Source organism: Lagopus muta, chromosome 1 (assembly GCF_023343835.1).
Source record: "Lagopus muta isolate bLagMut1 chromosome 1, bLagMut1 primary, whole genome shotgun sequence".
Taxonomy (NCBI): Eukaryota; Metazoa; Chordata; class Aves; order Galliformes; family Phasianidae; genus Lagopus; species Lagopus muta.
In genome coordinates, this window is record NC_064433.1 from 76,090,704 (window position 1) to 76,102,546 (window position 11,843).

Genomic DNA, 11,843 nt, shown 5'->3' on the forward strand with positions numbered 1-11,843 from the left:
TCAGTAAATTATGCTGCTATGTAACCTGCAGTTAGAGGAAAGGACAGCAAAAGTGCTGAAGAGGGAAAAAGAACATTGGTGGGCATCCATATAGGTCGGATTTTTAAACTCCTATGCATTTAGGATTGAGTATTTGTCTACAAGTTTGTTTTTTGTGTTCATTATTGCACGTCATGGAGTTATTTCTAGATCTGTGTCCATAACAGGGGGCACAGGCCTGGAGAGGAAAAAAAGAAAAGAAAAAAAAAGAGGAGAAAAAAACCACTGTTTACTCCAGTCCAGCCCAGCCCAGTGACTAATGGGTGACTCGCAGGCCGGTGCATCAGGCGAGCAGGGAAGGGAGGATCGGAGAAGGGTAGGGAGACAGTAGATGGATCTAAAAAAAACCCAATGGCAACGATCTGAGGAGGGACAGTAACTTACTAAAATCCAACAAAATCAAACAAAATGAGAGAGTGTGTCTGATATGAGGTCTTCCTCTAGTAGACTGCAGGGGAAGCACGTGCTTTTCTCCACAGCAAACCAAGCAGGAAAGAGGGAGACTGGCTGGCGTCCTGCCAAGAACTCCACTTCTCTTCCTCTGGACCTGAAGTCCTCTGGGAATGCCAATCCTCCCCTCCCCTCCTAGAACCAAAATACCCAAAAATGGCAGTCCACAGAACCAGGACATTAACTCTTTAACTCCCACTGCTTTACATGATGTTATGATGTGGAATACTGACAACAAAAATCACAAAACCATGACATTGTACTATGAGGAAACCTCACTAAGGCCTTCTAGTACTTGAAGGGAGCTTACAAAGAGGAGGGAGACCAACTTTCACGTGATCTGATAGTGATAAGACAAGGGGGAATGGCTTTAAACTAAAAGAGAGGATATTTAGGTTAGTTGTTAATAATTTACTCAGAAGGTGGTGAGGCACTGGAGCAGGTTTCCCAGAGAAGTTGTGGATGCCCCATCTCTGGAGACATTCAAGGCGAGGTTGGATGGGGCCCTCGGCAGCCTGACCTAGTGGGTGGTTTTCTTAAATTGGCAGCACACAGACTAAACTTCAACAAAATCTGTGGTTTTTTTTTCTATTTAAAAATGTAGGTATTTTCTGAGAAAACTCCATTAAGCATGAACATGTAATGGATTTTCATTTTTACTGTGAAATGCTTGAGCAACAGAATGTACACTTATAAGTAATGCCAAATTTGCTATTATAAACTGAATTAAGGAGTCAAGTTTTAAGTAGAGGTTGAGACCTAAGGCTCTGTGGCATAAGCCCTGAAGTTTTAGACGCATTTATACTTTATCCTCCTCCTTGGTTTCAGTCTTCCACCTACTGATGGTCATAACTTTCCCATAGATCATTCAGCCAAAGATGTAATGCTCGCCTGATGCACCGGCCTGCGAGTCACCCATTAGTCACTGGGCTGGGCTGGACTGGAGTAAACAGTGTTTTTTTTCTCCTCTTTTTTTCTTTTTTTTTTTTTTGCTCTCCAGGCCTGTGCCCCCTGCCATGGACGCATTACATCTGGGAATAAAAATGGCGAAAAAAAAAGGGAATAAAAGTTCAGGACCTGTAAAATCCTCAGAGATTTGTAGAATCTTGGCTGACTCAAACCTTTTCCTTTTTTTTTTTTTCCTTTTTAAATTTCCTTCTTATGCATTCCACTTTCTCTTTCTTCTTCTTAGCCTAGCTGTACTTCCTATTTTCTTTCATAAGATTTCCCTTTTCCAAGACTTCTACCTATGTCCAATTTTTTTTTTTTTTTTTTTTTGGTATGGCTCTTTTTTTGTTGTTGTTTTTTGTTTTTTGTTTTTTGTATGAAATTGTTAACTGTGATGCTGGAATCAGTGCTATCAGACGTACAACTTGAGTTTCAGCTGTTGAATAAGCCAAAAGGTATTTGAGAAAAATTACATGCCATATGCCTCAAGACATACTGCTCAGTGAGATAATATGTCTAGTAGACACTGATACTGTAATACTGTCAAGTTGCGGGACTGTCATGTCAAAGTTTGTTTCCTGAGAGACATCTGTATGGAGCTCTCTCTCTGACACTGTCTAGCTCTCTATTACTTGGAGTATATCCTGGAGTCTCTGTGCAAAGTGTTCTCATGAATCTCTGAAGTTTCTGGATGATTTTCTGCAGTGACTCTAGTTATATATATATATATATGTATATATACATACAACATGGCTCTATTACCACCGAAATAAGTATCACCATGAAGGCCTAGGGAACCTGGTGGCTAAAGGAGTCATTAATTGGTGTCTACTCTGTGTGCCCTTTGCAGTACACCACTTCTGAGTCCCAGAGTAGCAAGACTGCTACTGTGCTGTGCAAGGATTACTTATTAAACCCTTTTATATAAAAGAGATTTTATAAAGGAGTGAAAGGGATGAGAACAGGAGGTGCAGAGATCTTGTTTTCTGAGCTACTCTCCCCAGATGGCTGACAATTTTTTTTTTGCACAGGTCCTGCACTAAGAGTGAACAACGAAGGGTAAGAGACATTGTTCCATTACTATGTGCTGCCTGAGCCCCATGGAAATCTCCAGAGACAGACAAAGTTAAAAAGCATTGCCTCTTGTTTTCTTCTCATCACTCTTTTTCTATATCTTCCTTTCTAGTTGTCACGCTGCTTTGACCAGTGCTGATCTCAGCATGGTGATGGCTATTGATGACTCACCCACCCAACATCTGTCCAGGAGGTGTTTCACCTTCTTTTCAGTGCTGTGGGTATTTCACCAGGGTCACTATAGGGGAATCATTCTGGGATCTTCATCAAATTCCAGACTTAGATGGTTAGACTGTAACATTTTCCAAGCTATTCCTCTGTGACACAGAAGGCTGAGAATGGAAGAAAGTGTGGCTGATGTTGAGAACAGGCAATGCACAGTACAACCAAACATCCCTAAGCACTGAAGTCACAGAGATACTGCTGATACATTTGTTTCGGATGGAAGATTCAGCCTGATGACTTCAAAATGAACTATTTGCCTGACAGGGTGTTGTACCTTTTCTAAGAACTTAGGTGTAGCACAGGTATTATCTGGAGGAATTGGTTGGGCTTGAAAGGTACATACATATAAATAAGTACAGTACACAGTATACAGTAAGTATAGTAAAGGAGATACATCAGGCTGGTGACTGCTCACTATCAGGGTTCTCCAGGGCTCCATTTTAGGGCCAGTTCACCTTAATGTTTTCATGAATTACTTGGATGCAGCAGTGTTTTGAGAAAGAATGCTGCTGATACTAAATTTGGAGAAGCTGTTGACTTCCTTGGAGGTGGAAAAATTTTTCAGAGAGATCTAAACAGATTAGAGAGCTGGGCAATCACCAACTGCATGAGGTTTTTAAATGAGAGCAAGCACCAAATTTTGCACCTGGGATGGGTGGCTACAAGCAATTCTGACTGTACATACAGACTGGGGGGTGAGATGCTGAAGAGCAGCCCACTTGAAAGAAATCTGGAGATCTTGGTCAACAGCAAGTTGAACATGAGTCAGAGAGTCAGGCAACCAAGAATGCTGATTTCAGTTAGTCTTGATGCACCTCCTGGGGTGCATCAAGCATGGCATTGCTAGCTGGTCAAGGGAAGTTACTGTCCCTCTCTATGCTGCACTGATGCTGGCTCACTTTGATCACTGTGTTTAGTTTTGGGTGCCGCAGTACAAAAAGGACATAAAATCATTTGAAAGTGTCCAAAGAAGGACTACAAAGATGGTGAAGGGTCTAGTGGTGAAGATGTATGAGGAGTAGTTGAAGTCCCTTGGTCTGTTCAGCCTAGAAAAGAGGAGACTGCAGAAAGACATCATCACGGCCTATGACTTCCTCATGATGAAGAGTGGAAGGGCAGGCACTGATCTCCTCTCTCTGGTGACTGGTAATAGAACCTGAGAGAAAGGCATGAAGCTCTGATAAGAGAGGCTCAGGTTGGATATCAGGAAAAGGTTCTTCATAATAATGTGGTCAGGCACTAGAACATTCTCTCCAGGAAAGTAGCCATGGCACCGAGCTTCCCAGAGTTCAAGAAACGTGTGGACAATGCTCTCAGACGTATGGTATTATTTTTGGGTGGTCTGTGTGGAGTCAGAAATTGGACTTGATGGTCCTTCTGTGTCCCTACCAACTCAGGTTATTCTGTGATTCTATGATTCTGTGAATTCTACCCAACACACTCATGTCAACTTCTTGGAAAACTGCTTCAATGGCTTGCCATCAGTTTCTTGCTTCACCGCCTGGGTCCTATCTCCTCCTATGGGAAATACTCTAGGAAAATTCCAGAGCTCCAGAGAAAATACTACAGTGTGACCTTGGAAATATACACAGCCAAGTTGTTCAAACCTGGACATTTGTAACTGGCAAGACTTCATGAGCCTGATGATGGAAAGCATCATCATATGCATCATGAATGTTGAAGGTAATCCAATACTTTTCATCTTTTTGTGGGTGTGGATCTGAAGATATGGGACTGTCTCCACTATCAGCTGTCATGCTTTGTAATAGACTGGTACTGGGAAGGACTAGTAAGTGCACCACTCCCTTCTGCTTTATTTCTTCCCTGGTTCCAGCTGCTGGATCAGCATGGTCATTTCCTCTTGCAAAATCTGAACAAGGATAGTTATGACATTCTCTAGCCATCCATGCCTCTATTTTATACAGTGTGGAAATCCGACAGTAAGATAGATCCTGTCTCTCTTAGCATGTATGTGCACATCAGGTTTCTAGTTTCACCCACTAATTGCATTCTTGATAGCTGGAGAAGAGAAGGAGACAAATCTCTAGGAGACTCTCAGATAATGCATCACAGACTTCAATTGTGTCTTTTCCATTTGTGTTTTTTGTATGTATGGCATGCCTGTTGATGTTTGGTAGTAAAATAATCAAGGGAATTAACTCACACAAAGGAATGTACGTTGGAAGATATGAATCTCATGTACGTGTCTGGGTATGTTCTATTGTAGTGTACAGTTACAAAAGCTACCAAGTCAAACAAAAACTTTAAGGACATAGATTATTTTGAAGAACTCGTCCCCGTGATTATACCACCAGAGTGCTGACAGGAGCTTTGCCTACTGTATCAATACTAAGATTAATACAAAGCTGTTAATCTTCATAAATGCTAGAGTGTTCACATCCCTGATCATAGAGGTAAGTCAGACTGATTCATGAATGAAGCAAGTTTATTGTCTTACTTGGAGTAGCTGTGATCAAGCTCAAGGTGCTAAAAGATATGCCTGAACAGCCCTGTTTGCATGTTCTGCTTCCCTTATCAGTACATCCCAAAGAAGCAGCCTACCATTCATATTCCTTCTCTCTTGGCAAAGTTTCTCCAGTCTTAAGCTCTTATGTGGTATGGGTTGCCTAAGCCACCTTAGTGATCTTTGTGTCTGGTAATTCCCCTTTTTAGACATGTTGCTATTTGTATAGTTTTGGTTCCCCTTTCCACTAACTTATTTGTGTAGTTACAGGTCATTGTTGTCTCCTTGCATGAATACCCTCAGAAGATGATCTTTCTCCTGACCTTAACAGTTATCTTACTGAGAAAGTACTGACTTACTGATACTTTAAAGAATGTGGCGTGCCTTTCAGCTAAAGTGACTGTATATTTCTTTTCTCAGATTACAATTAGTGGTGGAAAGAATTGGTTGCATGCCAACATGGAGAAGATGGTTATTGGCCCTTGAGCTTCACTTAATATATCTTTCTCCACTGAGTAGAGCTTTGTCATATAATTTTGGTTAGTAGCCAGTTTGAAGAAAATGCTGAGAGCAAAAATAATATAAAGTCTTATTCAAATTTAATTTGGATCATCACAATGATGTTAGCAGAAACTGTAGTAGGAAAATTAGGCGTGGGTTTGGTGCTGTAAAAATGGAGAGCTGAATGGCAAGAATTGTCAAGGACTATGCTTATGCTTTGTATCTTTCCTCATAGCCAGGAACAGAGAAGTGAGGTAGAAGTTCTCAAAACTTTATGCTAAGTATAGGGTACATTATTTCCACATTTTACATTACAATATGTTAGCTTGCATTTTACTGAAATTATCTGAACCCAAAAGCAAGGAAAACTAATTCTTGTGTGAAATATTTGCTGTATGTAAGGTATGTAAGAAAGGGACTAGCAGAAACAGTTGGACAGCAAAAACAGTGGGAGAGGTGCAGAGAACTGCATAATGCAGACAGGGATTTAAAGTGTAGAAGAAGAAAAATTAACCTATTTATAGGATACTGTTTCTGCTGTTTCTGACTGAGGAAAAGTTAAACGTTAGACTTCATTTCAATTTCATTCATCCTAAAATCCTAAACAGGTATTTAAATATCTCAGGATTCAACCTTTATAGTTCTAACTATCTGAATAAGATATTGAAGTGACAGCATATGTAGTCAGTGACATGCAGTCAGTCAGCTAAGCTTATTTCTCAAAGCAGTTAATGCAGTGTAACCGTTTGAGCAATATTTTCCCTCGTCTTTGAGCCTTCCTCAGTGTCTTCATATCTGAGTGTAAATAGTTTAGTAGATCATATACAAATGATGTCATGGTTTTGTGGCTTGTTATTCGTATTCCACATCATAGCAACATGTAGTGTACTGGAGTTAAAGAGTTAATGCTGTAGTTCTGATTGTTGGTAGTTTCAGGTACCTGGTTCTCGGAAGAGAAGAGTGAACTACAGCTCCCAGAAGACTTCATAATTCTGTTTCTGTTTTCTGTTCAGAGGAAAAGATAAAACTGACTGGAAGTCACAAGACTATTTCTTTGCTCACTGGCAGGTCAGAATAAGAACTTCAGTTTTCAAAAGCTCTCTCTCTCTCATTTGTTTTATTTATTAGCTTCGATCCCAATTAACTTGTATTTCACTACTACAATTAGTAAACTAAGTTTGTTTTCCTCCTCAGATGGTTGCTGCTACTTTTTTTCCCCATTTTTGTTCCTTTCTCTTTCTTTCCCTTTTTGGGCCAGTGGGCTTGTGGGCCTGCTGTCCCCCATCACAGAAACAGATCTAGAGATTGAAACCATGACAGATAAATAGCATGCTGCTAACCAGGCAGCTGAACAGAACTATCTGCCACATGCCTGTGTGTTAATAGCAATCAGCAGAAGAATTAGCACAGTTCTGTAGGCAGCCACACAAGATGAATATGGCCTTCAGGTCTTGGTTTCAAATAACCCATGCCTATCTGTGCCCCCGGCAACCTTACTGTGGAGTCCTGGTAGCTGGGAAGCCTCTATTGAGGCATTCATGTTGAATGTCAAATACCTACTCAATTCGCTGTTTCAGCCAAACTTAAGGCAGCCATAAAAATGTGAATGGTTCCCCTTACCAGTAGATCAGTAGTTAGTAACTCCATACAGAAGAAATGGAAGGTGTATGTGCTCAGTCCTTCTGAGCACCCAGACCCATTATAGAATCATAGAATCAAAGAATCAATTGTTTGCATTGGAAGGGACCCCAAGGATCATCAGTCTCCAACCCTCTGCCACAGGCAGGGCCACCAACCTCCAGATCTGGTGCTAGTCCTGGTCTGGAACGCCTCCAGGGACAGAGCATCCACAGCCTCTCTGGGCAGCCTGTTCCAGCACCTCCCCACTCTCTCTGTAAAGAACTTTCCTGTGACATCCAGTCTAAATCCTCCCTTCTTGAGCTTAAAACCATTCCCACTTGTCCTGTGCTGTCTACCCTAGTAAAAAATTGATTCCCCTCTTGCTTGTAGGCTCCCTTTTAAATACTGGAAAGCTGCAGTGAGGTTTTCTCACAGCTTTCTCTTCTCCAGGACGCACAAGCCCAACTCTCTCAGCCTGTCTTCATAGGGAGGGCGTTCCAGCCCTCTGATTATCTTCATGGCTCTCCTCTGGACCCCCTCCAACAGCTCCACATCTTTTCTGTATTGTGATCCCCAGACCTGGACACAGTACTCCAGATGAGGCCTCATGGGGGAAAAGTAGAGAGGGAAAATCACCTGTCTGTCCCTGCTGGTAACCCCTGTTCTGATGGAGCCCATCCCTCATGTGCCTTAACATGACTTCTAGGAGGATCTGTTCCATGATCTTCCCAGGCACAGAGGTGAGGCTCACCAGCCTGTAGTTCCCTGGGTCCTCCTTCCTCCCTTTCTTGTGAATGGGAGTGACATTTCCTTTATAACAGTCCCTGGGGACTTCACCTGACAGCCATGACTTTTCAAAAACATGATGAAGAGCAGCTCAGCAACCACATCAGCCAGCTCCTTTAGGATCCTTGGATGCATATCATCTGGTCCCATAGACTTGTATACATTCAGTCCCATGAGATGGTCTTGCTCTACCTTACCAGGGGGTAGGGAGTACAGGAGTGGGTGGAGGGAGGGAAGGGACCTCAGTTTCAACCAAGAGATTCGGATATGCAAGCTTTAGGGACATGAGAAATACAAGAATTCTGTATGCCAGTGAAGACCTAGGCAGAAAAACTCATTTATTACCTCAGTCTTCTCCATATCTGTCATAACTAGTTCTCCTTTCTCATTTACCAAAGGAGGTATGATCTCTTTGGTCTGCCTCTTCTGGCTAAAGTACCTAAAATATCTATAGAATCCCTTCTTTTTGCTTTTAACATCCCTTGCCAAGTTCAGTTCCATCTGTGCCTTGGCTTTCCTAATCCCTTCTGCAAGTCTGGACAGCATCTCTGTATTCTTCTCAGGTTATATGCCTTTGCTTCCACAGCCTGTGCAAGCCCTTCTTTTCCTTCAGTCTGACCAGCAAGTCCTTGTCAAGACACACCAGTTTCCTGCCTCCCTGGCCTGCTTTCTTATTCTGAGGGACAGAGAGCCCACGTGCTCTCAGAAAGGCATCCTTAAAGAGTAGGCAGCTTTCTTCCATTCCTCTGTCTCCCAGGACAGCTTCCAAGGAGGTGTTATCCAACAGTTCCTTAAATAGACTAAAGTTCACTCTCTCAAATTCAGGGTCCTAATCCTATTCTTTGCCATGCCCACATTCCTTGAGATCCTTGAGATTATACTAATTGTGCTCAAAGTTCAGATGTATCTCACTGACCTTTGCTACTGACAGCTTACAATGTCTTTGGGGTAATCCAAGACTCTCTGACCACAGAGGAGAGTGAGTTCCAGACACATACTCCTGGAAAATATAGTCCCTAGTATCAAATTCTGGGTTCCTTCACAGAGGAAGAACACAGAAACCAAAGGAGTACCACTGCAGTAGTCATGGAGCTGGAGCACTTGCCCCAGAAGGAGAGGCTGAGAAGTGTATTTGTTCCACATAAAGGTTAAATGGAATCTAATTGCAGTTTTCCACTGCATGAAGGCAGAGAAGACTGAGCCAGAGTCTTCTTAAAGCTGCACAGAAGAAAAGCAAGGCAACAAACACAAACTAGAGCAAGAGAAATTTCTACTAGAAAAAGCCTCCCCCTGACAGAGATACTGTACTGTAACCTAGAGAAGTTATCATATCTTTGTCCATGGAGATACTGAGAACTTTCCCAGGAAAGGTTCTGAAAGATGTGACCTAGTTTTGCCACACTGTAATCACAGTATTGGGATAAAAACATTTGGAGACATTTCTAAATAAAGTAGCCGTGTTTCTACAGGATCTAGCCCCGTTTCCTCTAGTTTCAGTTAAGCAATCAGTTGCCTTTTAATTGCTTCTGTTTCTGAGTGGTCTGCCTTTCTAGCAAGAGTTTAATTGCTTGGTAAATTCTGAGGTGTTACTCTGCTGTATGTACTCTGTTGCATGTGTCCTGTGGCCCAAGGCTGATTCTCTGATGTTCTGATGGTGGAACTATAAAATATGTAAAATCTGTGGCTAGTAGAAAATGGAAACCCTTGTCTAAAAAGTTTCAGGAAAATCTTCAGCACCTGAAGACTCATGCTTGTCTCTTGTGAAAATTACTCAAGCATCATAAGAGTTTTGATCACAGGTTAACTTAGCACAGGCCTCCTGTCTTGACACTGCCCAATGCTAAATAAAGCCTGACTCCATCTTCTTCACACCTTTTTCTTCAGGTGTTCATATCAGATCCATTCGGGATTTAGCTTTCTGAACTTGAATGATTGGACTTGAATCACCCTGTATTCCTTCCAAGTTACACATTCTTGCTTTCAATCTCTATATTCCTTCTTTTTGTTTTCGAGTTTGGCTAGGAACTCCTTGTTCATCCACAGAGGCATGCTGGCATTTTCATCTGGCAACATCTTTGTTAGGATGCACAGCTTCTTTGCCTGGGAGAGGTGATCCTTGAATATTAACCACCTTTCTTTATTAACCTCCAGGGCCTTATCCCATGGAACTGTTCCAAGTAGACATTTGAAGAAGTCTGCTCTCCTGAGACCGGGGTTGTGAGATTGCTTTTTACTCTCTTTTCTGCCTTCAGGATACTGAATTTCAACATCACATGGTCACTGCAGACAAGGCTGCTTTTAACCTTCAAATTTCCAACAAAATCTTCATTAGTGATGAATATAAGGTCTGGCAGAGTACTTTCTCTGTCACTTGGAGGAGGAAGTTATCTTCAACGCATTCCAAGAACATTCTGAATCACTTCTTCTATTGTTGTTTATCTAACCACATTGTTCTACACGGCCTGTATTCCAAGTACATATATCATATAGATATAGAGTATATATCACCACAAAGTTGATCCTTATCCTATAACACAAACATGGTGACTAGTTCCAAATGAACTGCTTTTCCTTCAGTACTATCTAAGGATGAGTACAAAGCCAGATATAAATCCTGCAGCTTTGCTTCTGGCAGTCAAAGCCCTTTTCAGTGCTATTATTACAATGAAATTCTTTTCTTGCAGTCAAGACGGGAACAATGTCTTCAGAGCTGACAGAAAGGTTATTCTTGACACACAGAAAGGTACCTTATTCTTGCTCTGAACTTCAACTAACACTCAGATGTTTAGCCCCAAGCCAGAGAGAATTGGATGAGGGTGGGAAGATGGCAAAGGCAGAAGAGCTCTTGTCAAGATATACAGCAGAATAAAAGAGGATAAAATGACTGTGAAGGCAGAAGGAAACAAAAACACTTTGGGCTTCTTGATTTATCACACAGCTGGTTGCAGTAGTATGATTCTCTTCCAATTGTGAGTGTTGTGGCTAAGTTTGCCCTGCCAGCAGCTAAGCACCATTTGCTCACTCCCTTGTCTGGGGGACAGAATCAGAAAAAAGGTAGAATGCCTGGGCTGGGAGAAGGACAGCTTGACAGGAAAGAAAATGGGAGAGGGATGGAAAGGTGGAGAAGAAAAACAAATGAATACACAAAACAAATGATTTACAATTGGCATGGTTTTCATACAAGGGGGCAAAGGGACCCACAGATTCATGCCTCAAGGAGGGTGTGGGGAAGGGAAAAGGCAGGGAGACAGATCTGGACAAAGAAAATAGTGGCAACGAGCCAAAGGAAAAAAAAAATCAATTTACTAAATATAGTAGTGGAATGTGAGATAATACAGTATAATACAATATGAAATTGATGCTAATAAGTCAAATAAAATGTGAGAGAGATTTCTGAAACTGAAGTCCTTACTGTAATGTTGAATGCAAAGTGGCCAGGGAGCTAAAGAAAGACAAGTCTTGTGACTTGTCCGTTTTATCTTTCCCTCCAAATGGAAAACAGAAACAGAAAAAAGAGATCTTCTGGGAGTTGTAGTTCATTCTTCTTTTCTGAGAAGTGGGAGACTGGAACTCATGAAATATATCAACAGTCTATGGAACTGCAGCATTAACTCTTTAACACTTGGAGCACTGCGTAATGTTATGGTGTGGAATACTGATGAAAAACTGTAAAACTGACATTCCACCCCTTATGCCACATCACCACATCATACTTAATATGTACAAACTATAATTA

At 41.6% G+C, this 11,843-nt stretch overlaps 1 protein-coding gene across 1 annotated transcript in view; it reads right to left on the reverse strand.

Annotated features, from left to right (window-relative positions):
- The window catches only part of MFAP5 (microfibril associated protein 5), a 263,735-nt gene that overhangs the window by 213,945 nt on the left and 37,947 nt on the right, over positions 1 to 11,843 (reverse strand). The window lies entirely within an intron of this gene.